Genomic DNA, 26,250 nt, shown 5'->3' with positions numbered 1-26,250 from the left:
CAAAACAGACAAACGGGATCTAATTAAACTAAAGAGCTTCTGCACAGCAAAAGAAACTATCATCATAGTGAACAGGCAACCTACAGAATGGGAGGAGACTTCTTTAATCTATCCATCTGACAAAGGGCTAATATCCAGAATCTACAAAGAACTTAAACAAATTTACAAGAAAAAAACAAACAACCCCATCAAAATTGGGTGAAGGATATGAACAGACACTTCTCAAAAGGAGACATTTATGTGGCCATCAAACATATGAAAAAAAGCTCATCATCACTGGTCATTAGAGAAATGCAAATCAAAACCACAATGAGATACCATCTCATGCCAGTTAGAATGGTGATCATTAAAAAGTCAGGAAACAACAGATGCTGGAGAGGATGTGGAGAAATCGGAACACTTTTACACTGTTAGTGGGAGTGTAAATTAGTTCAACCATTGTGGAAGACAGTGTGGCAATTCCTCAAGGATCCAGAACCAGAAATACCACTTGACCCAGCAATTCCATTACAGGGTATATACCCAAAAGATTATAAATCATTCTACTATGAAGACACATGCATACATGTATTTACAGCAGCACTTTTCACAATAGCAAAGACTTGGAACTAACCCAAATGCCCATCAATGATAGACAGGATAAAGAAAATGTGGCATATATACACCATGGAATATTACGCAGCCATTAAAAAGGATGAGTTCATGTCGTTTGCAGGGACATGGTTGAAGCTGGAAATCATCATTCGCAGCAAACTAACACAGGAACAGAAAACCAAACACTGCATGTTCTCACTCATAAGTGGGAGTTGAACAATGAGAACACATGGACACAGGGAGGGGAACATCACACACTGGAGCCTGTCAGTGGGGTGAGCTAGGGGAGGGATAGTATTAGGAGAAACACCTAACACAGATGACAGGTTGATGGGTGCCACAAACCACCATGGCACATGTATACCTATGTAACAAACCTGCACGTTCATGCATGTATCCCAGAACTTACAGTATAATTTATTTAAAAAAAAAGATACTATGATAATTAGGTACTCTTTTTGGGAAAAATCACATTGAAGTCTCAAGTCACATTATATCAACAGACAAATTCTGGAGGAATTAAACAGTGGAACTTACACAAATATCATTATGAACATCTACTTGATCTTTGAATGGAGAAGGGCTTAAAAACAAAAAGGATCACTAAGGAAAATATTAATAAATTTAGCTACATAAAGACTGAATAATTGCATGGCAAAAATATATCTTAAGAAAAGAAAACACTGGAAAATCTTTGTAACAAATATAAAAGGTGAAAGTTTAGTACCTCTAATATATGAAGAGCTCATTGAAATGAAAAAAGAAAACTTCAGTAGATGATTGGCAAAGAAAATGGAAAGATAACACTCAAAAGAAAAATATAAAGAGTTAATAGCAAGTAATGTTCAGTTTTACTGGAAATCAGGCAATCATGAGATTATAGTTTTAATTATCTAAAGTTAGCAAAGTTAGTAAACATCAAATAATTTATTTTTTAAGAGACAGGGTCTCACTCTCGCCCAGGCTGGAGTGCAGTGGTGGGATCATACTCACCGAAATCTCAAACTCCTGGCATCCAGCAATCCTCTTGCCTCAGCCTCTGGAGTAAGTGGGACTACGAGCATGCACTGTTTCCATGGCTAATTTTTAAATTTTTATGTAGAGATGAGGTCACTTGGTTGCCTGTGCTAGTCTTGAACTCCTGGCCTCAAGCAATCCTCCCACTTCAGCCTCCCAAAGTACTGGGATTACAAGTGTGAGCCACCGTGCCCACCCTATAGAATATTTTTTAAAAATTTATTTGTAAGTATAGTAAAAACACATAAAATTGATCATCTTAATCAGTAATTGATCAGTAGTGTTAAGTATCTTTACATTTTTTGTGAAACAGATCTCCAGAACATTTTCATCTTGCAAAACTGAAACACTATACCCATTAAACAGCTCCCCCTTCTCCTCTTTCCCAGTCTCTGGTAATCACTATTCTAATATCTGCTCCTATGAATTTCAGTACTTTAGGTGCCTCATGTAAGTGGAATAATACAGTATTTGTCTTATTGTGGATTGGCCTATTTCACTTAGCATAATGTCATTGATGTTCATCTATGTTGTTGCATGTGAGAGATTTTTCTTCCTTTTTAAGGCTGAATAATATTCCATTGCAGGTATATATCACATTTTGTTTATCTTCTTATCCATCAGTGGACATATGGTTACTTTCACCTCTTGGCTATTGTGAATAATGCTGCTGTGAACATGGTTATGCATATATCTCTTGGAGATACTGCTTTCAAGTCTTTTGGATATATACCTAGAAGTGGGATTATTGGAATATATGGAAATTCTATTTATAATTTTTTGAGGAAAAAAGTAAGGAATTTTATGATGTTTAATTCTATTATAACCTCTCATTGGTACAGATATGCTGCTGGTGGAAGTACAAATTTGCATCCCCTTTCTGAAAGGCAAATTAGCTGCATATATAAATATCCTTAAAACTATTCATGCCATTTGTCTCCCTTCTCAATGAATTAGTCACAAGGAAAAATCATATATGTGGATAAGGACTCTCCACAACAATGTTCAGTGCAACTGCAAATAATATGAAATACATGAAAACAATCTAAATGACTACAGTTAAATGAAACATCGTAACGTGCCTGATGGGATATTACACAGCTATTTGGAAAAGATGTTTTGATACATTCTTCATGTAATGGAAATGATTCTGATATAATATTTAACAAAAGAGTAATATATATAACAGTGTTTACAATATGATCTAAACATTTATAGAAAAATGGACTAAAAAGTTAACTTTTTTAACTGATTGTTGAACTTATTGATGATTTTTATTTATATCTTCTTTACATTAATGTGTGATGCATTTTCAAAAATTTCCAAATGGATTTGTATTACTTTAATTGTCAGGGAAATACAAAATAAAAGTTTCATATTTACAAATAATTGTTATGGATGGTGAAATGCTTAGTGTAAGCATTTATTATAAAACATTTATTCACTTCCATTATATATCAGACATTGTTCCATGTGCTTAGGGTTTGTCAATGAACAAACTAAAGCCCCCCCCACCCCACCCCCCACCAATGTGGGGCTTATATTGTAGCAGTGGGAGACAGAAAATTAACAGTAAGCATATCAAATAAGTGAGTTATATAGTATATTAGGATGATAAGAGTGTTATAGTAAAAAGAAAAATAGGATAAGAAGGATCAAAAATCAAATAAAGCAGGGGTGTAGGGGTAAGGGAGACAGGTTGAGGTGTTAAGTGGTTGCAATTGGCCTCACTGGGAAAGTGACATAGGAGCAACGACTTGCCAGTGCGGAAATTAACCATGTGGATATCTGGGGAAAAGGGCCTCTTTTTACTGCCAGAAAGAACTGCCAGAGCAAAAGCCCTCGGACTAGGGGTTGCAGCTGGGGGAGAACAGGGAAGCCGGGAGGGGTAGTGCAGGGTGAGTGATGGACAGTGTAGTAGACAAGATCAGAGCGACCCTTGCAGGGGCCTGGGATAGGTATTAGCAAGGTTTGGTGGCCATTGCAAGCACTTTGGTTTTTACTCTGAATAGAAATAGGACCCAGGAAAGGGTTTTGAACAGATGATTGACTTCTGCTTTTAAAGGCTTCCTGCAGCCATTGAGGGGCTTTTAGATGGCAGTGGCAGGGACAGACACCGGATGTCTAGCAGGAAGCCCGATGTGGTGATGTGGGCAAGTGTATGGCAGCTCTGCCATGGGGGAAGACGTAGAAGCTATGAGAAACTGGGTCATGAATACATTTTAAAGGCAGTGTGGCAGAATCCCTGATGGGTTGGATGTGGATGTGAGAGAAAGGGAAGAGTCAAGGATAGCTAAGAGTTGAGCAGTTGGGAGGACAGAGTTGATGTCACATGTAATAGGGAGAACAGCATTTGGGCAAGTGCTGCCCAGGTCACCCCAGAAGTGAGAGTAGAAGCAGAAAAAGGGAAATGACTGTGCCTGGAGAAGTCACACATGGAGACATCTGGGGAAAGAGATGAAGAAGTGTGTGACTGAGAAAGAGTCACAGGGAGGTGGAAACCCAAGAGAGGGCAGGGAAGCATGTGTATCAAGGAGGAGTGAGTGATCCACTGTGCTCCACGCAGTTACACCAAGTACAGTTGGATTTAACCATCTGGAGAGCATCTATGGTGGTAGGAATCTGTGGAAGCTCTCCTCTGACAGCTTCAGTTTTCTCAGGGAAGTAGGATGGGGAAGCAGGGAGTGCCGGCTGCAGTGATTTTCTTCTCAGGCGTTCCAGTTAGCATGGTGAGAAGAGCCATCAAACAACTTTTTGTGTCTTAATTCAATGGAAGTAACATGTCTTAGGGATTGCCATGGGCTGAATCACCATGTAACATTCTTCAGATGTGGAGAGGCACTGATACGTTGCTTGGCTTGAAGCTGGACAGTAAACAAAATGGAAAGTCATAAACTCCTTTCTCTAAGTTTAAACTTAGTTTTCATGTAAGTGTCCTGTTATTTCTTTGTTTGTTTAGTTTGTTTGTTTTTGTTTTTTTTAAGACCAGGTCTCACTCTATCACCCAATCTGGAGTGCAGTGGAATGATCATAGCTCACTGCAGCCCCGATCTCCTGGGCTCAAGCAATCCTCCCACCTCTGCCTCCCAAGTACCTGGGTCTACTTGTAGCTGGGACTACAAGCACGTGCTACTGTGATTGACTATTTTTTGTGGAGATGGGGTCTTGCTGTATTGCCCAGGCTGTTCTTGAAATCCTGGCCTCAAGTGATTCTCTTGCCTCAGCCTCCCAAAGTGTTAGTATTACAGGTAAGTGCCAGCATGCCTGGGCCATCCCTTTGTATTAACCCAAAGTTGTCCCAGAGTAATAACATTCTTGACTTCATTCCTAAGAGACAGGGAACACAGGCCACCAAATATCTCCTTTATCATTAATCTGACATAGGGGGATAAATGATATCAACCATTCAATATAAGCAAAACCACAATTTTCTCATACTTAATAAAAATAAGATATTTATAGTACATTAGTTTAAACCAAATTTGCTAATCTGATTGGTAGAAAGGAACTGTGTAAGAGATTAATATAATGGACTAACGCCTCTAATATAATTGAAGACTAGGATTTCCACGTCATATTAGTGACTTCCATGCTCTTTGTGCAGTTTTCTGATGGAATTAATGTCAAACGCAACACACAAACTGCTTCCCTGTACTGGCCGGAGGAACTTTCGTAAAATATTAATACGTAATGAGTTTATCATCTTTAAACATTGTTTCAACACATTAAGTGTTCTGTTTTCCCATGTTTAAAAGAAGTCACTCCACAAAAGACAATGATTTTGCCTTTTTCTTCACCAACAACGTTGATGTCCCTTCAAAGTTGAGAGCACATGCAGTTTGAAGACCCCTGTCATTTTCCACCAGCCAGGAACGGTGCTCACTGTGCTGGCTCTCACATTCCTTTACCCCGCCCTCTGACAGTCAGACCTGTGAGCCTGCGAGCTTTATGGCCAGGGTCATGATGGAATTTTTGGTCTTCAAAAAGTATTGCTTTTTAAGAACAGAGCTTATTTGTCCAAATAGTGGTGAAAGCTCTGTTTGGGGAATTTGATGGGTTTGCTCAATGAGTGGCTTCCTATTATCGTTAGGCTCAAGCCTCAAGTCCCCGGCAGAGCCCAGGAGGCAACTGGTATGCTGGGCGTGGCTCATCATCCAGTCTCTTTTTTTTTTTTTTTTTTGAGACAGAATCTCGCTCTGTTGCCCAGGCTGGAGTGCAGTGGCGTGACCTTGGCTCACTGCAACCTCCGCCTCCCCGGTCCAAGCAATCTCCTTCCTCAGCCTCCCGAGTACCTGGAACTACTAGCCTACCACCACGCCCGGCTAATATTTTGTATTTTTAGTAGAGACAGGATTTCACCATGTTGGCCAGGCTAATCTCAAACTCCTGACCTCAGGTGATCCACCTGCCTCAGCCTCCCAAAGTGCTGGGATTACAGGCATGAGCCACCGTGCCCAGCCTGAGTTTCCTATCTGGTCACCCTTCTTCTACCATGCTTCCCCACTCCCCACCCCCTGTCTATGTCTTCCCTGAACTATCTGCAGAACAACCTCAGGCTGTTTCAGAACTCTGTGAGTTTGCCATGCTGTTCTTTTAGGCTGTGAGAGGTTTTTTTAAAAAACTCACCTTCATCTCCCTAGCAATCCACCTTCTCTGATTCTCACTCTCGTGTTCCATGTGAGTCTCACTCCCAGGACCCACTGTCTCACTGTGGCCATCATCATGCTCACCACATTGCAAGATAATTATACTCTTGCATATCTTTCTCCCATTCTCGATCGCGAGCTACTTGAAGACAGGGACTAAGTCTTACATCCCTGAATTCCTCTTCAGTTTCTGATACAATAAATGTGTGACAAATAAATGAATGTATGGATGAATGCCAGGGTCACTAGAATTAAACTCTGTCAACTGAGAAGTTCCTTTCTCATTGGTATAAGTCCGCCTTGATCTATGCATATCGAGTTAGGACAACTTCCATTTTGTGCAGTTAAAAACAATGAAAGTTCTTCCACTTATCTATTTCTACCTATTATCTCTATCTATGTATCTATCTATCTTTATCTATCTATCTATCTATCATCTATCTATATTGTAGTTCAATTTGATAGTTATCTTGACTTTTCTGCTTGTTGCAGATAAACTTTGAAAAATTATAGAAATGATCTTTCAGGTTACTTCCCTGTCTCTTTTCTTTCTTCACCTTAGAAAGGCCATTGTAATTAACTCCTATATGAATGGGTCCTGGTATGGAAAACAATTAAAGGAAATATCCTGGTAACCAGATGGTGAGACACTTCCATTCTGTGCGGGTCTTTTAATAACTGTGTGATAAAAACAAGGTGGTCTAGCCTACCTTCAGTCTAAAGCAGCCTCCATGTGGTTGAATATCTGGAGCAATGGTGTGTACTTGTACACATAAGACTGATAGAGTATTTAAGACCTTCCAAACAAATGGATATTCACCGAGGGGTACATGGTAATATATGTTACATTTAGTGAGTGTGTCAAAATCTCACGGTCGTGTTTCTTTGACCAGCTCTTCTAGAAGAAGTGGCCTGAGGGGACTTTCTTTTACACAAAGCACGTGCCCATAAAGGCAAAACATGCTTTTGCATAGACAGCAAGATTCTACAAGGTGATTTGTATTGCATTTCAGATCAATTTCCCAAGAGTATTCAAATCAGAAATTATAATGGAAATCAAGGTGAGAATATATTTGTCTCTCTATATTTTGCTTTACATACGAATCCCTTACTATTGTGACATTTTCAGCTGTATGGCATCTAAGAATGATGATCTCACTTTTGCTCCTGGAATAGATTCCTTTTTCTATGCCGAGCAGCTCCATGAAGACTTTAAACATATAAAACTAAAAAAAGGTATTACATAATTAAATAAAGCTGTCTTCTAGCTTCTCCTGAAATGGGCAAGAAAGGGAATCAAAAGATAACAGAAATAAGGTTTGGTTTTGTGTTTTTCCCCCTCAGGCAGACCACTCTTCTTAGCTTAAGGTAGCAGCATGAATGAGAGTGATGGACTACTTGGCTGCAGTAATTTATGGTTTTCTATGTGACAGCCTATTTTTGAATGCTTCGGCTTTTTATAGTTTCCAGGATTAGTACTTGCTGCCAAAACAAGAGATCACTCTCCTTGGACAGACTGTAATTCAATAGCACAACCTGGGAGCAAGCCACCTTCCCCTGTGTTCTACCACCCACTTTGGTCACCCTGTGATACACAGAGGCGCCATATCACCTGTCCAGTGGGCACTGTGTATCCTGCTTGGATGCAGATAAAATGAGCCTGAAAAAGAATTGAAACCCTGTGAAATGTAACCAAGATTCACATTTACTTGCACTCTCCATACTACATTTGGGTGATTTGAGTAGAGAAGCATGTTCCGTTTTGTAAAAGAAAAGTCAAAATTTCAAAAATAGGCAAGGTGGGAGAATTTGGTCTGTATAAAGCTACGGAATTAGCATGTGTATTTCTGCTGGGTTTTCAAAGTACTTTCATGTCATCTTAAGCATCCCTCACTGTCTACTTGTGTGAGTGGGTAATATTATTTTTGCTTGAGGACAAATGACTTGTTTGTGATTACACAATCATTAAGTGTAAAAATTAAAGATTCAAACTTGGAGCTTATGATTCCAGATCACCGATTTTTCTCTTCTACATGTTTAACATGAAGTATACGAACGTAAATGTGTATATATACACAGTGCTAAATTCTCTGTTATTAAAGTGGCAGATTCAAAAGTGAAGGCTCCAGTGGACAACATCTTCTGTTACCCACACTCCTGTGCAGTGGTACCAATGAGGATCCTGAAAGATACAATCCTGGATGCCAAAATCCCAAATGCTGAAATCCCTAAAGATCAAAATCCCTGAAGTCTACAGTCTAAAATCCCTAATGTCCAGTTGAATCCCAAACTACAATGACAGATTTGGAATTAGGCATGATCAAGGCTTCTAAAAGTGAATATCAAGTTGCCACCAATGAAGTTTGTTTTTTTCCATTCAGTCCCATGCATTTGGTGGAAAATTCAGATGAGTGGCTTAGCCACAAGATATGGCAATGATGAAAACTTCACTTTAAAAATTCATCATTTGTCTACATTGGCATTCCTTCCACCTGATGAAATTCCAGACTTTTTAAATAAATTAAAGCTGCATTTGCTGGAAGAAGGCAGAGAAGTTATTGACTAGTTCAAAAATAATTATGGGCATGGTAGGATAAGAAGACACTTAAGCAATGGTGGTGCTTTTCAATCACGAGGATTGTTTCTGCCAAATTTGTGGTCTACACAGGCGTGCATGCAAAATGGATCTCCGCATGCCCAAAACAACTTAGAAGCACGGCACAGAAGATAGGAAAATTTAATAGGGAATGCTCATGTCGGTGTATATTGAATCATAAAAGAATTTCAGCCAGAGCAGAGCCACATAGAAAATGAATGTGAACATATTCTCCAAGGAGAGCCACGCCCTAAAAGAAGAAAAAAAGCAGCTGGCCAGGCATGGTGGCTCACTCCTTAATCCCAGCACTTTAGGAGGCCGAGGTGGGTGGATCACCTGAGGTCAGGAGTTCGAGACCAGCCTGACCAACATGGCAAACCCCATCTCTACTAAAAATACAAAAAAATTAGCTGGGGATGGTGGCATGTACCTGTAGTCCCAGCTACTTGGGAAGCTGAGGCAGGAGAATCGCTTGAACCCAGGAAGCAGAGGTTGCAGTGAGCCAAGAATCTTTCACTCCAGCCTGGGTGACAGAGCAAGAACAAGGCTCAGTCTCAAAAAAAAAAAAAAAAAAAAGCAGCTTTTCATCAAGATATAAAACTTCAAAATACAGTTAATGATAGTGAGAGTCAGCCAGCTCTTGTGGACTATCTCCATGCAATTGCCCATAATCTATCCCCATAACATACTCTTTCATATGTTAAATTTTCTTTTTCTTGTTCTTTTTTTCCCCACTATTTTAAATTATCAGCATTATTGTTTACAATTCACTGTCCCATATATTTTGTCTTTTCATCATTTCCAATACTAGAGGTACAAATTGTATAAAGACTTTTAGAGAGTTCTAGTTCGTTTTATGCATTTTTTTTGCAAACTTGACTCTGCATTGTCACAATGTTGACTTTGTAAGTGTTTTGTGTGTGCATGTAAAAATGTTGAAAATTCCCCAATAAATGAAGAGATGTCCTTTTTGTACATTTGCTTTTGTGAAAATTAAAATTTCTCAAAGACTCAGACCTTTGGGCAACTTACATATGCAGTGGTGACCCACTTCATTTTGGATCAATCTTTTAACTGTTATTAGTATGTTATTACTGTCTGTTTTATTGTATTAAGTGGCTTATAAAGTGTTCTGTTGTGTTTTTATGTTTCTCAAATAAATCCTCTTTTAAAATGTAAATAAACATCTTTTAAAGAATTTTAAAAATTATTTCTTCCAGAATTATATTTTTGGGATTTTGATCTTTCATAATTTTGATTTTCAGGATTTCGTTCTGTCAAGATTTCAAAATTTGGGATTATGGTGTTCAGGACTGTGTCTTTCAGGATTAAGACCTATCCCTTCCCAACCCTATGCAGCTTCCTCTTATCAAGAATTAGGCTGCCCTCTGTCACTAACCAAAGGAGATGGAAGTAATGCCACGTGACTTTCCTAGGCTAAATTCTAAGGATACTTGGCAGGTTGGGCCTTGCTCCTATGGAACTCTCATTGTTTAGTGAGCCAGCTACCATTCAGAAGTTTGACCACACTGAGATTACCATGCTGGGAGGAAGCCCAGCCACTTGAGTGGCCACAGATAGAGATGGCTGACAGGCCTCAGCTGTTCCAGTCATCTCAGGCCAGGTGTCAGAAATGGTGGTGAAGAAGCTTCCAGAAAACTCAGGCTTTGCCACTGTGTAATAGCAGCCACATGAGAGACCTCGAGCAACACCCACCCAGCCAAGCCAAGCTCTGTGAGAGAGCATAATACATTATTGTTTGAAATCATTAAGCTTTGGGTAGTGTGATAGGCAGCCATAGATAACTAGAATAGGGATGTATAAAGCTTTCTCTGTTTTCCTTTGAAAACATCATTACATTTCTATCTTATGTAATCTCAAAAGCTAAACAAATAAACAAACACCAAAACTGAAGTGATCATTTTCCTGGGCTCTCTTTTTCCTTTCCTTCCTTTTTCTTTCTTTTTTCTTTCTTTCTTCTTTCTTTCTTTCTTAAAAAACAATAACAACAATGACAACAACAACAACAACAACAAAACACCTTTCCACCCATAAAAGGTAAATAATTTGAACAATGTTTCAGAGCACAAGGAAACTTTAAGTTTCTGTATTCAGAATACCAGTGTTAGGATCAGTTCTCCACAGGTCTCTCATGCTTCTAAGCATCTTGTGAGCAGAGGCACTGGCTGCTTTTGTTCTGCACCATCTTTTCAAGGACATTGGATAGCAAAGCAGCTTTGGAAGACAGAGAGAGAAAAGAAGGAGATTTTACCCTACTTGCAAGCGGGCAAGTTAGTTTGCCATAGTTTCATGGATGTGGGTAGTATAATGAAGATCAGGACAGGCAGGCTTAGTGCCTGTTAAAAAAAGATTTACATTCCCTAAGCTCAGAGGTCCTCTCTTGTAGCAGTCCATGATGCATACAGGTGTTATGTTGTAGAAATTGAGGCTTAGAGAATCTGTCCAAATGCTGATAATCTGGCTACTTCTACCGTTGTGAGTAACACATTGCCCTTTGTTGCTGATCCAGGAATCTCATGTCTTATACTGGCATCCACGAAACTAAGGCAAACTAAGCAATGTATTTATGATCCAGTTTCTCTGCATCCTTATCAGCATTTGGTGTTGTCACTACTTTTTGTTTTAGCCATTTTGATAGCTGTATAGTGGTATCTCATTGTGGTTGTAATTGGAATTTCCTTAATAATTAATGATGCTGAAGATGCTTTCATGTGCTTATTTGCCATCTGTATACAGTCATGAGTTACTTAACAACATGGATACATTCTGAGGAATGCATCATTAGGTGATTTTGTCATTATGGGATTATTATAATGTACTTACACGAACCTAGATGGTATAGCCTACTACATACCTAGGCTATAAGTCTGGTACAGTCTAATTGTTCCTAGGCTACAAACCCATATATCACGTTACTCTACTGAATACTGTAAACAATTGTAACACAATGGCATTTGTGAATCTAAACATAGGAAATGTACAGCAAAAATATGGTATAGATTGGTGCAAAAGTAATTGCGGGTTTTGCCATTACTTTTAATGGCAAAAATTGGGAGTATATTAATATTATACTCTTATGGGAGCACCATCATATATGTGATCCAACATTGCCCCAAACATCTTTATGCAACACATGACTGTATCTTCTTTGGTAAAATGTCTTTTCACGTCTTTTGTTCATGACCTAATTGTTTCTTTTTAAATTGTTGAGTTTTGAGGGTTTTTTTAAAAAAAATTTCTAGATGTTTATTTTTTGTTATGTATGCAGTTTGCAAACAGTTTCTCCCACTCTGTAGTTTATCTTTTTATCTTCTTAAAAAATCTCTCACAGAGCAAAAGTTATAAATTTTGATGAAATCCAATTTTTCCAATGTTTCTTTCTTAGCTTGTGCTTTTGGTGTCAAGTCCAAGTACATTTTGCCTAGTCCTAGATCCTAAAGATTTCCTCTTATCTTTTTTCTAAAAGTTTTATATTTTTACATGTGACATTTAAGTCTATGATCCCCTAGTACCTCAGAATGTAATCATACTTTAAGATAATATAATCATACTTTGAGATAAGATCTTTAAAGGGGCAATTAAGTTAAAATGATGCTGTTAGGGTGGGATCCTAATCGGACTGATCCCTTCATAAGAGGAAGAGACATCAAGGATGAACACAAATAAATGAATGACCATGGGAAAAGGCAGGAAGAGGGTGGCCATCTGCAAACCAAGGAGAGAGGTGTCAGAGGAATTCAATCCTGCTGGCACCTTGATCTTGAATTTTTAGCCTTCAAAACTCTGAGAAAATAAATTTCTATGGTTTAAGCTATCCAGCCTGTGGTGTTTTGTTTTGGCAGCCCTATCCAACTATTATGGCTGTGTATCAATTTGGAAAGAATTGATACCTTCACCTGGTTCAGTCTTCCAATCCGTGAACTAAGTATATCTCTCCATTTTATGCAGATCTTTGTTTTCCATCATCAGCATTTGCAGTTTTCAGCATGCAAGATCTATACATGTTTCGTTAGGTTTATACCTAAGTATTTCATTTTAAGTAATCACTAATGGTCTTACATTTTTAACTTCTATTTTTAGTATTTATTACTAGTGGATTAAAATATAATTGATTTTTGTGTATTTATCTTGTATTCTGTGACCAAGCTTAGTTCACTTATTTGTTCTAGAAGTTTTTTGAGGGTGGATTCCTTGGGGTAGTCTACATAGGCAACCATGTTTCTACATATAGAGACAGTTTTATTTCTTCTTTTCTGATCAATATGCCTATTATTTCCTTTTCATGCCATACTGCACTGTTGAGATCTTTCAACATTATGTTCAATAGCAATGGTTAGACACATCCTTGCTGTGTTTCCAGTCTTTGCAGAAATAATTCAGTCTTTCACCTTTACGTGTAATGTTAACCATATATATTTTGTAGATGCTTTTTACTTGGCTTAGGAAATCCTCATCTATTTCTATTTTTTTCTGAGAGATTTTATCACAGGTGGATATTCAATTTTGTTGAATATTTTTTCTACATTAATTGGTGTGATCATGTGTTTTTTCTTCTTTACCCTGTTAATATATGGTAGACTACACTGATTAATATTCAAATACTAAACCAGTCTTGCATCCCTGGAATAAACCCACTTAATTGCCTTTTACAATATTAACAAATATTGTTTCGTTAATATTTGTTAAGATTAGTTAATATTTTGTTTGTTAATTATTTGTTAATATTTTATTAAGAACTTCTGCATCTACATTCATAAGGAATATTGGTCTATAATTTTTTGGTTTGTCTTTTTTTGGTACTGTCTTTATCTGGATTTGTTATCAGAGTAATATTAGTTTCATAAAGTGAATTAGGAAGCATTTTCTCAAATTCTGTTTTCTGGAAGAAATTGTGCAAAATCAATAGTCATCTTTTTCTTTTTTTTTTTTTTGAGATAGGGCCTTACTTTATTGCCCAGGCTGGAGTGCAATGTCTCCCTGCAGCCTCAATCTCCCGGGCTCAAGTGATCCTCCCATCTCAACCTGCCAGGTGGGCACCACCATGCCTGGCATTTTAAAAACTTTTTTTTTTTTTATAGAGATGGGAGTCTCACTATGTTGCCCAGGCTGGTCTCGAACTCCTGGGTTCAAGTGATCCTCCTATCTTGGCCACCCAAAATGTCGGGATTATAGGCGTGAGCCACTGTGCCCAGTGTTAATTCTTTAAATATTTGAAACAAAATCCCCAGTGAAACCATCTGGGCCTAGAGATTACTTTTTACAGAATTTAACATACAAATTTAATTTTCTTGAAAATTTTAAGGTTTTTAAAATTATGTATTTTATATAGGCAAGTTGTGATAATATGTAATTTTTGAAGAACTGTTCTATTTCATCTAAGTTGTCAAATTTACATATGTACAGTTTTTCTTACTGTTCCCACATTATCCTTTTTACATGGCAGTCTCTGTAGTGATATCACATTTTATTCTTAATGCTAGTAATTTGTATCTTCTCTCTTTGTTTTTGTCAGTCTTGTTAGAAGATTGATTGTATTGATCTTTTCAATTAACCAGCTCTTTGTTTCATTGATTCGTTTTATTGTTTTTCTGTTTTCAGTCTCATTGATTTCTGCTTTAATCTTTATTTTTTCTTCCTACTGCTTGCTTTGGATTTATTTTGCTCTCTTTTTCCAAGGTTCTTGAAGTGAGGAGTTGAATTGTTGATTTGAGACACTATATCTTTCCTAGTGGATGAAAATACAATTGATTTTTGTGTATTTATCTTGTATTCTGTGACCAAGTTTAGTTCACTTATTAGTTCTAGAAGTTTTTTGAGGGTGGATTCCTTGGGGTAGTCTACATAGGCAACCATGTTTCTGCATATAGAGACAGTTTTATTTCTTCTATAAATTTCCTTTTGAAAAGTACTTTACCTTTATTCTATAAATCTTGCTATATATTTTTTTATTTCAGTTTCTTGTATTTTTCAAGTACTGGATAGCCTTGTTAACCTTCTGTCTTGTTCATCTGTCTAATATTGACAGGGGGGTGTTAAAGTCTCCCATTATTATTGTGTGGGAGTCTAAGTCTCCTTGTAGGTCTCTAAGGGCTTGCTTTATGAATCTGGTTGCTCTGGTATTGGGTGCATATATATTTAGGATAGTTAGCCCTTCTTGTTGAATTGCTCCCTTTACCATTATGTAATGGCCTTCTTTGACTCTTTTGATCTTTGTTGGTTTAAAGTCTGTTTTATCAGAGACTAGGATTGCAACCCCTGCATTTTTTTGCTTTCCATTTGCTTGGTAGATCTTCCTCCATCCCTTTATTTTGAGCCTATGTGTGTCTCTGCATGTCAGATGGGTCTCCTGAATACCCTGATGGGTCTTGACTGTTTATCTGATTTGCCAGTCTGTGTCTTTTATTTGGGGCATTTAGCCCATTTACATTTAAGGTTAATATTGTTATGTGTGAATTTGATCCTGTCATTATGATGTTAGCTGGTTATTTTGCCCATTAGTTGATGCAGTTTCTTCCTAGCCTCGATGGTCTTTACAATTTGGCATGTTTTTGCAGTGGCTGGTACTGGTTGTTCCTTTCCATGTTTAGGAGCTCTTGTAAGGCAGGCCTGGTGGTGACAAAAATCTCTCAGCATTTGCTTGTCTGTAAAGGATTTTATTTCACCTTCACTTATGAAGCTTAGTTTGGCTGGATATGAAATTCTGGGTTGAAAATTCTTTTCTTTAAGAATGTTGAATATTAGCCTCCACTCTCTTCTGGCATAGGGTTTCTGCCTTGAGATCCACTGTTAGTCTGATGGGCTTCCCTTTGTGGGTAACCCGACCTTTCTCTCTGGCTGCTCTTAACATTTTTTCCTTCATTTCAACCTTGGTGAATCTGATGATTATGTGTCTTGGGGTTGCTCTTCTTGAGGAGTATCTTTGTGGTGTTCTCTGTATTTCCTGAATTTGAATGTTGGGCTGTCTTGCTAGGTTGGGGAAGTTCTCTTGGATAATACCCTGAAGAGTGTTTTCCAACTTGGTTCTATTTTCCCTGTCACTTTCAGGTTCACCAGTCAAACTAGATTTGGTCTTTCATGTAGTTCTTGTGCCATGGTTTTCAGCTCCATCAGGTCATTTAAGGTCTTCTCTACACTGTTTAGTTAGCCATTCATCTAATCTTTTTTCAAGGTTTTTATCTTCCTTGAGATGGGTTCGAACATCCTCCTTTAGCTGGGAGAAGTTTGTTATTACCAACCTTCTGAAGCCTACTTCTGTCATCTCATCAAAGTCATTCTCCATCCAGCTTTGTTCCGCCGCAGACGAGGAGCTGGGATCCTTTGGGGGAGAAGAAGCACCCTGGTTTTTAGAATTTTCAGCTTTTCTGCTCTGGTTTCTCCCCATGTTTGTGGTTTTATCTACCTTTGGTCTTTGATGTTGGTGACCTACAGATGGGGTATTGGTGTGGATGTCCTTTTTTTGATGTTGATGCTATTCCTTTCTGTTTGTTAGTTTTCCTTCTAACAGTCAGGTCCCTCAGCAGCAGATCTGTTGGAGTTTGCTGAAGGTCCAGTCCAGACCCTGTTTGCTTGGGTATCACCAGTGGAGGCTGCAGAACAGCAAATATTGCTGCGTGATCCTTCCTCTGGAAGTTCGTCCCAGAGGGGCATCTGCCTGTATGAGGTGTCAGTCGGCCCCTACTGGGAGGTGTCTCCCAGTTAGGCTACACGGGAGTCAGGGACCCACTTGAGGAGGCAGTCTGTTCATTCTCAGAGTTCAAACACTGTGCCGGGAGAACCACTGCTCTCTTCAGAGCTGTCAGACAGGGATGTTTAAGTCTGCAGAAGTTTCTGCTGCCTTTTGTTCAGCTATGCCCTACCCCCAGAGGTGGAATGTACAGAGGCAACAGGCCTTGTTGAGCTGCGGTGGGCTCCACCCAGTTTGAGCTTCCCTGGCCACTTTGTTTACCTACTCAAGTCTCAGCAATGGTGGACACCCCTCCCCCAGCCAGGCTGCCGCCTTGCAGTTCGATCTCAGACTGCTGCACTAGCAGTGAGCAAGGCTCTGTGGACGTGGGACCTGCCAAGCCATGCGCGGGATATAATCTCCTGGTGTGCTGTTTGCTAAGACTATTGGAAAAGCACAGTATTTGGGTGGGAGTGTCCCAATTTTCCAGGTACAGTCTGTCATAGCTTCCCTTGGCTAGGAAAGGGAAATCCCCCCACCCCTTGCACTTCCTGGGTGAGGCAATGCCTGACCCTGCTTCAGCTCACCCTCCGTGGGCTGCACCCACTGTCCAACCAGTCCTAATGAGATGAACCATGTACCTCAGTTGGAAATGCAGAAATCACCCATCTTCTGCATTGGTCGCACTGGAAGCTGCAGATTGGAGCTGTTCCTATTCAGCCATCTTGGAATGGAAGCAGTTTCTTGTATTTAAAAAATTTTCCTTGAGACTTTCACTTTGACCCACAGATTATTTAGAAGTATATTGTTTACTTTCCACGTGTCTGAAGATTTTTCCTGCTATCTTTCTGTTACTGATTTTAGTTTGAGATCATTGTTGTCAAAGAATACACTCTGCGTGATTTCAATCCTTTTACATTTATTGAGGTTTGTTTTGTCACCAAAGATATGTTGTATCTTGGTATATTTTCCATTCCACAGGCACTTGAAAAGAATATACTGCCTGCCTGCTGTTATTCACTGTAGTGTTCTATAAATGATAATTACACCCTGATGGTTGATGTGTGTATGTGTTTTTGTTTTTGTTTTTTTGAGTTCTATGTTCTTGTGATTTTCTGTATACTTTTGCATCAATTATTGAGAATGAGGTGTCAAAAAGTCTCCATCTGTTACAGTGGATTTGTATGTTTTTCCCTATAGTTTTACCAGGTTTTGCTTTACATATTTTGCAACTCTTTTGTTTGGGGCATACATATTTAGGATTGCTATGTCTTCTTTGTGGACTGACCTTTTATCATTATTTAGTATTATTTTCTGGTCCTTGTAATTTTCTTTGCTCTGAAGTTCACATTTTCATATATTCATTTCTGCTTTCCTTCAATAGTGTTTGCATGACTCTTTTCACGTGTTTTAACTTCCACTCTGCCTATTTTGTTATGTTTGAAATAAGTTTATTGTAGACAGCACATAGTTGGAGATGAGTTTTTGCCATGATGGCCAGGCTGGTCTCCAACTCCTGACCTTAAGTGATCTGCCTGCCACGGTCTCCCAAAGTGCTGCACCTGGCCCACATACAGTAATTTCTGATATGTTAGGACTTAAGTCTGCAATTTCATTTTTCGTTTTCTTTTGTTCTATTTTTCATTTTTCTATTTACCTTTTCCTGCTTTCCTGTGAATTACTTGAATACTTTCAGATTTCCATTTTGATTTATTTATAGTGTTTTTGAGTGTACAGCATACCTCAGAGATACTAGAGATTCAATTCCAAACCACAAAAAAAAGTGAGTATTGCAATGAAATGAGTCAGAAAAAATGTTTGGTTTCCCAGAGCACAGAAAAGTTGTGTCTACAGCATACCTTAGTCTATTAAGTGTGCAACAGCAGTATGTCTAAAAAAAGGTACATAACCATTTAAAAATACTTTAATTGTTAAAAACGCTGATAATTAGTTGAGTCTTCATCGGTCATAATCTTTTTGTTGGTGGAGGGTTTTGCATTCATGTTGATGGCTGCTGACTGATCAGTTGGTGGATGCTGGAGTTTGAAATGGCTGTAGTAATTCCTTTATCTTTTCTTTTTTTTTTTTTTTTTTTTTTTTTGAGGTGAAGTCTCATTCTGTCACCCAGGCTGGTGCGATCTTGGCTCACTGCAACTTCCGCCTTTCAGGTTTAAGCAATTCTCCTGCCTCAGCCTCATGCCTCAGGCTCCTAAGTAGCTGGGTTTACAAGTGCCCACCACTGCATCTGGCTAATTTTTTTGTATTTTTAGTAGAGATGGGGTTTCACCATGTTGGTCAGGCTGGACTCAAGCTCCTGACCTCAGGTGATCCACCCGCCTCGGCATCCCAAAATGCTGGGATTACAGGTGTGATCCACGCGCCTGGCCAGTAGTTTCTTAAAATAAGGCAACAACGAAGTTTGAAGTTTGCCACATTGTTCGTTATTGTTCAAGAAAGATTTATCTGTAGCTTGTGATGCTGTTTGATAGCATTTTATCCATGACAAAACTTCTTTCAAAATTGGAGTCAATTCTCCAAAACTTCCTGCTGCTTGATCAAATAAATTGATGCAATAGCCTAAATCCTTTGTTGGAATTTCAACAATGTTCATGGCATCTTCACCAGGAGTAGATTTCATCTTTTAAAAAAACCAGTTTCTTTGCTCATGCATATGAAGAACTTCTTATCTGTCCAAGTTTTGTCATGAGATTGCAGCAATTCAGTCATCTTCAGGCTCCATTTCTAATTCCAGTTTTTTTGTTTTGTTTTGTTTTGTTTTGTTTTGTTTTCTTGAGAGGGAGTCTCACTCTGTTGCCCAAGCTGGAGTGCATTGGTGAGATTTCTGCTCACTGCAACCTCCGCCTCCTGGGTTCAAGTGATTCTCCTGCCTCAGCCTCCCATGTAGCTGGGATTACAGGCCCCTGCCACCATGCCAAGCTAATTTTTTGATTTTAGTAGAGATGGGGTTTCACCATGTTGGTCAGGATGGTCTCAAACTCCTGACCTCAAATGATCTGCCCACCTCGGCCTCTCAAACTGCTGGGATTACAGGAGTGAGCCACTGTGCCCAGTGTAATTCTAGTTCTATTGCTATTTCCACTACATCCACCCAGATCCACCAGAGGAATCACTATCTATGGCAGCCATGGCTTATGAAATGTATTTCTTAAATAATAACACTTGAAAGTCAAGATTGCTGTTTGATATACAGGCTATAGAGTGCATGACATTCTATTAACAGACATAATAACAACATTAATCTTTTTGTACATGTCCATCAGAGTTCTTAGGTGACCAGGTGCATAGTCAGTGCACAGTGATATTTTGCAAGGAATCTGTTACCCTGAGCAGTAGGTCTCAAGAGTGGACTTCAAATATTCAGTGAACCATGCTATAAATAAATGTGCTATCATCCAAGCATTGTAGTTCCATTTATAGAGTACAGGCAGAGTAGATTTAGCATAATTATTAAGGGCTTTAGGATTTTTGGAATGGTAAATGAGCCTTGGCTCATCTTAGAGCTACATCAGCTACATTATCCTCTAACAAGAGAGTCAAGCCTATTTTTTTGAAGCTTTGAAGCTAGGCACTGACTTATCTTCTCTAGCTATGACAGTTTTAGATGGACTCTTTTTCCAAAATATGACTGCTTTGTCTGCATTAAAAATATGTAGCCACCTTCATCAATGATCTTAGCTAAATCTTCTGGATAAGTTGCTGCAGCTTCTACATCACCACTTGCTGTTTCACCTTGCACTTTTATGTTATAGAGACAGCTTCTTGCCTTAAACCTCATGAAGCAACTTCTGCAAGCTTCAAATTTTTCTTTTGCAGCTTCCTCACCTCTCTTAGGCTTCATAGAATTGAAAAAAGTTAGGATCTTGCTCTCGATTAGGCTTTGGCTTAATGGAATGTGGTAACTTATTTGATCTTCTGTCAAGACCAATAAAATTTTTCCTATACCAGCAATAGAGATATTTCTGTTTCACTTTCTTATAATCCATGTGTTCACTAGAGTAGTACATTTAATTTCCTTCAAGAAGTTTTCCTTTGCATTCACAACCTAAGAAACTCTTTGGTGCAAGAGGCCTAGCTTTTGACTTATCTCAGCTTTTGACATGCCTTTCTCACTAAACATAATCATGTTTAGCTTTTGATTTAAAGTGAGGAATGTGTAACCCTTTCTTTTACTTGAACCCATAGAGGCCATTGTGGAGTTATGTATTGGCCTAATGTTAAAATTATTGTTTCTCAAGGAACAGTGAAATGAGAGAGAGAGAGAGAGAGAGGAGAGACAGGGTAATGGTCAACCAGGGGAGCAGTCAGAACACACAACATTTGTGGATTAAGTTTGCCATTTCATATGGATGCATTTGTGGTAATATAAAACAATTACAAGAATAACATCAAAGATTACTGACAGCAGAACTCCACACAGATATAATAATATAATAAAGTTTGAAATATTATGAGAATTACCAAAATGTAATACAGAGACACGAATGAGTACATGTTGTTGGAAAAGATAGAACCAATAGATTTGCTTGACAAACCTTTTATTGTCACAAACCTTTAATTTGTAGAAAATGCAATATCTGCAAAGCTCAATAAAATGAAGCACAGTAAAACCAGGTATGCCCCTATCTCTTCATATACCTGTGTTAGTGGTTGTTCTAGGTCTTACATTATATATATAACTTATCTCACATTACTCTTGTCATCATTTTATCAGTTTATATAAACTATAGAAATCTTAACTCACTTTTGTTTATTTTCTCTCCCTATTTATTATATAATATACTTAAATATTTCCCTCACATAGATATGGAACAAAATCAGATAGTATCATAATTTTTGTTTCTACTTTTAAAAATTATTTAGAAAACTCACAAGGAGAAGGAAAGCCTGTTGTATTTACTCATGTTTTGCCTTACTATAATTTTGTTCCTTCTCAATATTCCAAATTTCCTTCTTTTATCTTTCTTTTTCTGTGTAGGAATTTTCCTTTGGCTATCCTTTTATGTGAGTTTGGCTGATGACAAATTATCTTAGTTTTCCTTCATCCAAGATATTTTGGTTTCTTCTTCATTTCTGAAGGATATTTTTGCTGAACATAGAATTCTGGGTTAACAGTTCTTTTCTTTTAGTACCCGAAAAATATCGTGCCATTTCTTTCAGCCTCTGTGGTTTCTATTGAGAAATGTGCTTTCATTCTCTTTGTCTCCTACTGTTAAGGTGTCATTTTTCTCTGACTGATTTCAGTACTTTTTCTATGTCTTTAGTTTTCAGAAATTTAATTATGATTTACCCTAGTGTAGATTTCTTTGGGTTTCTTCTGTTTGGGTTTCACTCAGCTTCTTGAATCTGTAGGTAAACGGCTCTTGGCAAATTTGGGATTTTCTGCCATTATTTCTTCACGAGCTTTTAAGCCCTATACTCTTCTAGAACTCTAATGACACAAATGTTAGAACTGTTGTTATACTACCACAGGTTCTTAAATTTCTGTTATTTTTTTCAGTCTATTTTCTCTCCATCTTCCAGATCAGACATTTTTTATTGTTCTATTTTCTAATTCACTGGTTCTTTCCTCTGTCCCTTCTATTCTGCTGTTGAGCTCATTCACTGGGCTTTTATTTCAGCTGTTGCATTTTTCAGTTTTATAATTTCCATTTGGACTGGGTTCAGTGGCTCACACCTACAGTTCCAGTTCTTAGGGAGGTCAAGGTGGGAGGATTGCTTGAGACCAGAAGTTTGAGACCAGTCTGGGTAACATAGTGAGACCCCATCTTTGCAAAAAACAAATAAATAAACAGACAAACAAAAAACAGAAAAAAACTAGCCAGATGTGGTGCCACATGCTTGTAGTCCTAGCTACTTGAATGGCTGAGGTGGGAGGATCACTTGAACCCAGGAATTCAAGGCTACAATGAGCTTTCATTGAGCCACTGCACTCCAGCCTGGGCAACAGAGTGAGATATCTTATCTCCAAAAACAAAAGGAAAAAAAAATCCAATTTGGTTCTTCTTGTCTTCTACTTTCTTACTTAGAGTTTCTATTTTTAATAATGTACTTCAATTATGCTCATATTTGCTCTTCAAAGCACTGTTATATAGCTGCTTTAAAATCATTGTCAGATAACTCTAACATCTTTACCATTCTTGGTTTTGGCGCCTATTGATGGTCTTTTTTCATTCATTTGAGATCCTGGTTCTTAGTTCATGTCAGGTTATGAGATTCTGGATCTTATTTAAATTTTCTGTTTTACTTGATGTTCTTGAGCATTACTCTGGCAAGAAAAAGTGGGGAGAAAGGAACATGCAGCCTTGTTACTTACAGATGGAAGCAGAAATCCAGGTTCTCCATGTGACCTCTATTGATCCCTAAGGGTGACGTCCTTGTCACTGCTGGTTATGGTTGAAATTTCTGGCTCCCCATGTGGTCTCTCCACTGATACTTCTGTGGGGAGTGACGCTGGGTAATAATACAAGTCCTGACTCTCCATCAGGCCTCCTCTAATATCACCCCAGTGAGACAAGTGAAAAGTGCCTCATTACTATCAGGTAGGTGTAGAAGTTCAGGCTCCCTAAGTAGTCACCACTGACTCTGCAGGAAGAGGTGCCCTGTTACTTGCTGGCAGAGTTTAAAGGCCCAGCTCCTTAATGGCCTTCTCTGATATCACCCTGGCAGAAGATTTAGGGCTTTCATTACAGCCTGTTCAGGGTGAAAGTCTGGGCTCCCCATTCAACATTTGCTGGTGTGGATAGGCCCGGGGATGTAGTTTCTTTTGTGGTGTTTGGCTGGAATAGAGTGGTTATTGTCTAAAATTTAGTCTTGATAGTGTTCACCTTTTCTGGTCATTTTGGCTAGAAAGAGCAGGCATTTTGGGGGGATTTTGTTTGTATCTATTGACTTTTCCATTTTCCCTGTTTCTTCAGCTCCAACTCTGGGGTATATGAGGCACAAAGAAAATCCAGAGGACTCATCATCATGTCTTTCCTCCAGTCCCAAGTTCACTTGCCATTCTGCATTCTTTCTGCAGTTTTCAGACTCTTCTGAGGTTGGTTTTACATCAAGGGTTTTTAGATGTACTTAGCAGAAAAATTAGAGAAAATGCGTTTATTCCATCTTTCCAAGCAGAAGCCCCATATCATTTAAAAATCTTTTCTCAGGTATACTTAATTTTGAGACTTTGGTTGCTTTTGTCAAGTGAGATTTAGTGTCAAAAGACTGCAAGGTGTCTTTTCTTCCTTTCTTTCTTTCTGTTTTTGTTGTTGTTGTTGTTGTTTGTTTGTTTTTTAATTTTCTTTTTAGAGACTGAGTCTTGCTCTGTCATTTAGGTTGGATCACAGTTCACTGTATTCTTGAACTCCTGGACTCAAGTGATCCTCCCACATCAGCCTCCTGGGTAGCCAGTACTACAAGCACACACCGCCACCCCTGCTAATTCTCTGCTTTTATTTATTTTTGTAGAGATAGAGTCTTGCTATGTTGCTCAGGCTGGTCTCAAACTTCTGCCTTCAAGTGATGCTCCTGCCTCGGCCTCTCAAAGGATAGGGATTACAAGTGTGAGCCATTGTACCTGGCCCTCTTTTCTTATCTTGGTTACAACAGTCAGCAGATCTGATAGGTACTTTCACTAGCAGACATTTTCAGGTGCCCACTCTCATCCCTCTGGCGTGCATTATGGCCATGGTGTGTCACTGATGACTTCTATTATAATTACCAACATCAGCATTCCACCAGGGTGCTTTCCCCATGTTATGGTCAGCTTCTCTACTTAGGAGTCCAGTGAATTAAAATCCATGGAAACAGCTCTCAAACAATAACTGACTGGAAGGGCTGTATAAATACCCCAGCTCCCTCACCCTATTGGAGTAACTCTGAAGCATTTCATTTTCCAGAGTTTTCATGCTGGGTTAAGTTTTATTTGTTCACAGTGATAGCTTGCCTGTTATTGCACAATGTATTGGCTGTCTTCCCTTCTCTGTCTCATTTCCCATGTTTCTCACACCTCTCAAATAAACTGCTTGCTCTGGGATACTTGCCTCAGGCTCTGCTTTTCATCCTTCTCCACACTAGTCCATTCCAATAGGGCTTATGCTGCACTCTGAGCAGTTCACACACTGGGATGGGCCTCTGCTGTACAGAAACCATATAAAGTCTTTCCGTTTCAAGCATAGCAATGTCACAGTTCCAAGTTAAGGCTAAAAGCATTTGAATCCTGGCTTCTTTGCTAGGTTGTTGTGTAACAGTCGAAATGACTCATAGCTTTTCTGAACCTCTATTTCTTCATTTTCAAAATGGACATAATAATACCTGCTTCTTAAGTTGAGAGGTTTAAATGAGATAATAAATTTAAAACGTGTCACATAATGCCTGGCACATAATTGCTCCATTTCTTTAAATATCAGCCAGTGTTATTAATAGTATTCATGCCTATTTCTACTTTTCCTTTTAACTTTCTGCACATCTTTTCCAGTCTTCTTAACAGCTTTGCATTATCTTGATCCTGTCTTTGGTGCTCTTCTCATCTAACCTTAAGTGTTCTCGTGGGTTTACCTCAACTGATCCCACAGCTTCCATTTCTAATGCATTAAGCATGAAAAGTTCTCATTCTCCAGCCTCTCCCTCTCTCCTGGTCTCTAAACCCAACATTTTCAACTCTCACTGTAACTCCAAATGCAGTGTGCACAAAATAAGACTTTGCTACACCAACAAATCAAAATGTGTGTACTCCCAGTTATTTATCTGTTCCTATTTTGGTTAAAGACATCCTTCATCATCCAGATGCCAAGCTAGAAATCCTAATTTTAATTTTTTCATTCTTTATATTTTTCATATTCAAGCAGTTACCAGATTCTCTGACTTCTACTTTCTAAGTTGGTGTTTCCAAACTGAAGAGTGCAACCTGTTAGTGATGGCAGCTCATGGGGACCAGTTAACTCTGATGCTGGCAGGCTCTTTCTGGTGGCCAGCTTTCACAGCTACTTTTCTCCAGCTGCCAGCTGGGGAATGTGCTAATTGAAAACAGAAATTCTCCCTTTTAGCCCTTAAATATAAATTTTAAGAGAGTAATCCTGCACAACAGGAATCCCTAACCCCTAGGCCATGGACCGGTACTGGTCTGTGGTCTGTTAGGAACCGGGACGTGGAGCAGGAGGGGAGCAGTGGGCAGCTGACTAAGCGAAGCTTTATCTGTATTTACAGCTGCTCCCCATCACTCGCACCACTGCCTGAGCTCTGCCTCCTGTCAGATCAGCATTCTCATAAGAGCGCAAAACCTACTGTGAACTGCGCATGTGAAGGACCTAGGTTGCATGCTCTTTATGAGAATCTAATGCCTGATGATCTGTCACTGTCTCCCATTACCCCCAGATAGGACTGCCTAGTTGCAGGAAAACAAGCTCAAGGCTCCCACTGATTCTACATTATGGTGAGTTGTATAATTATTTCCCTATATATTACAATGTAATAATAACGGAAATAAAATGCACAATAAATATAATGTGTTTGAATCATCCTGAAACCATCCTCCCTACCCAGTCTGTGGAAAAATTGTCTTCCATGAAACTGGTCCCTGGTGCCAAAAAGGTTGGAGACTGTTGCTGAACAAGAAGGGAGACCCCAGGATAATCTAATCATACAGATTTTTAGAAACTAAGAGGATAAGAATAAACATTTCTTATTTAAAGATAATGTAGTGTAAAATAAAT

General features: G+C 38.7%; 1 long non-coding RNA gene across 1 annotated transcript in view; it reads right to left on the bottom strand.

Moving 5' to 3' along the window:
* Positions 1 to 3,021: 3,021 nt before the first annotated feature.
* LOC134756707 (uncharacterized) overlaps positions 3,022 to 26,250 on the bottom strand; it is a 38,455-nt gene continuing 15,226 nt past the window's right edge. Inside the window, exon 3 of the long non-coding RNA XR_010129797.1 lies at positions 3,022 to 4,475. This is a non-coding gene — a long non-coding RNA (uncharacterized lncRNA). The remainder of the gene's footprint in view (positions 4,476 to 26,250) is intronic.

This window comes from Gorilla gorilla, chromosome 12 (assembly GCF_029281585.2).
Source record: "Gorilla gorilla gorilla isolate KB3781 chromosome 12, NHGRI_mGorGor1-v2.1_pri, whole genome shotgun sequence".
Taxonomy (NCBI): Eukaryota; Metazoa; Chordata; class Mammalia; order Primates; family Hominidae; genus Gorilla; species Gorilla gorilla.
Note: the sequence above shows the minus strand (reverse complement) of the source record. Positions and strands in the feature narration are given on the sequence as shown.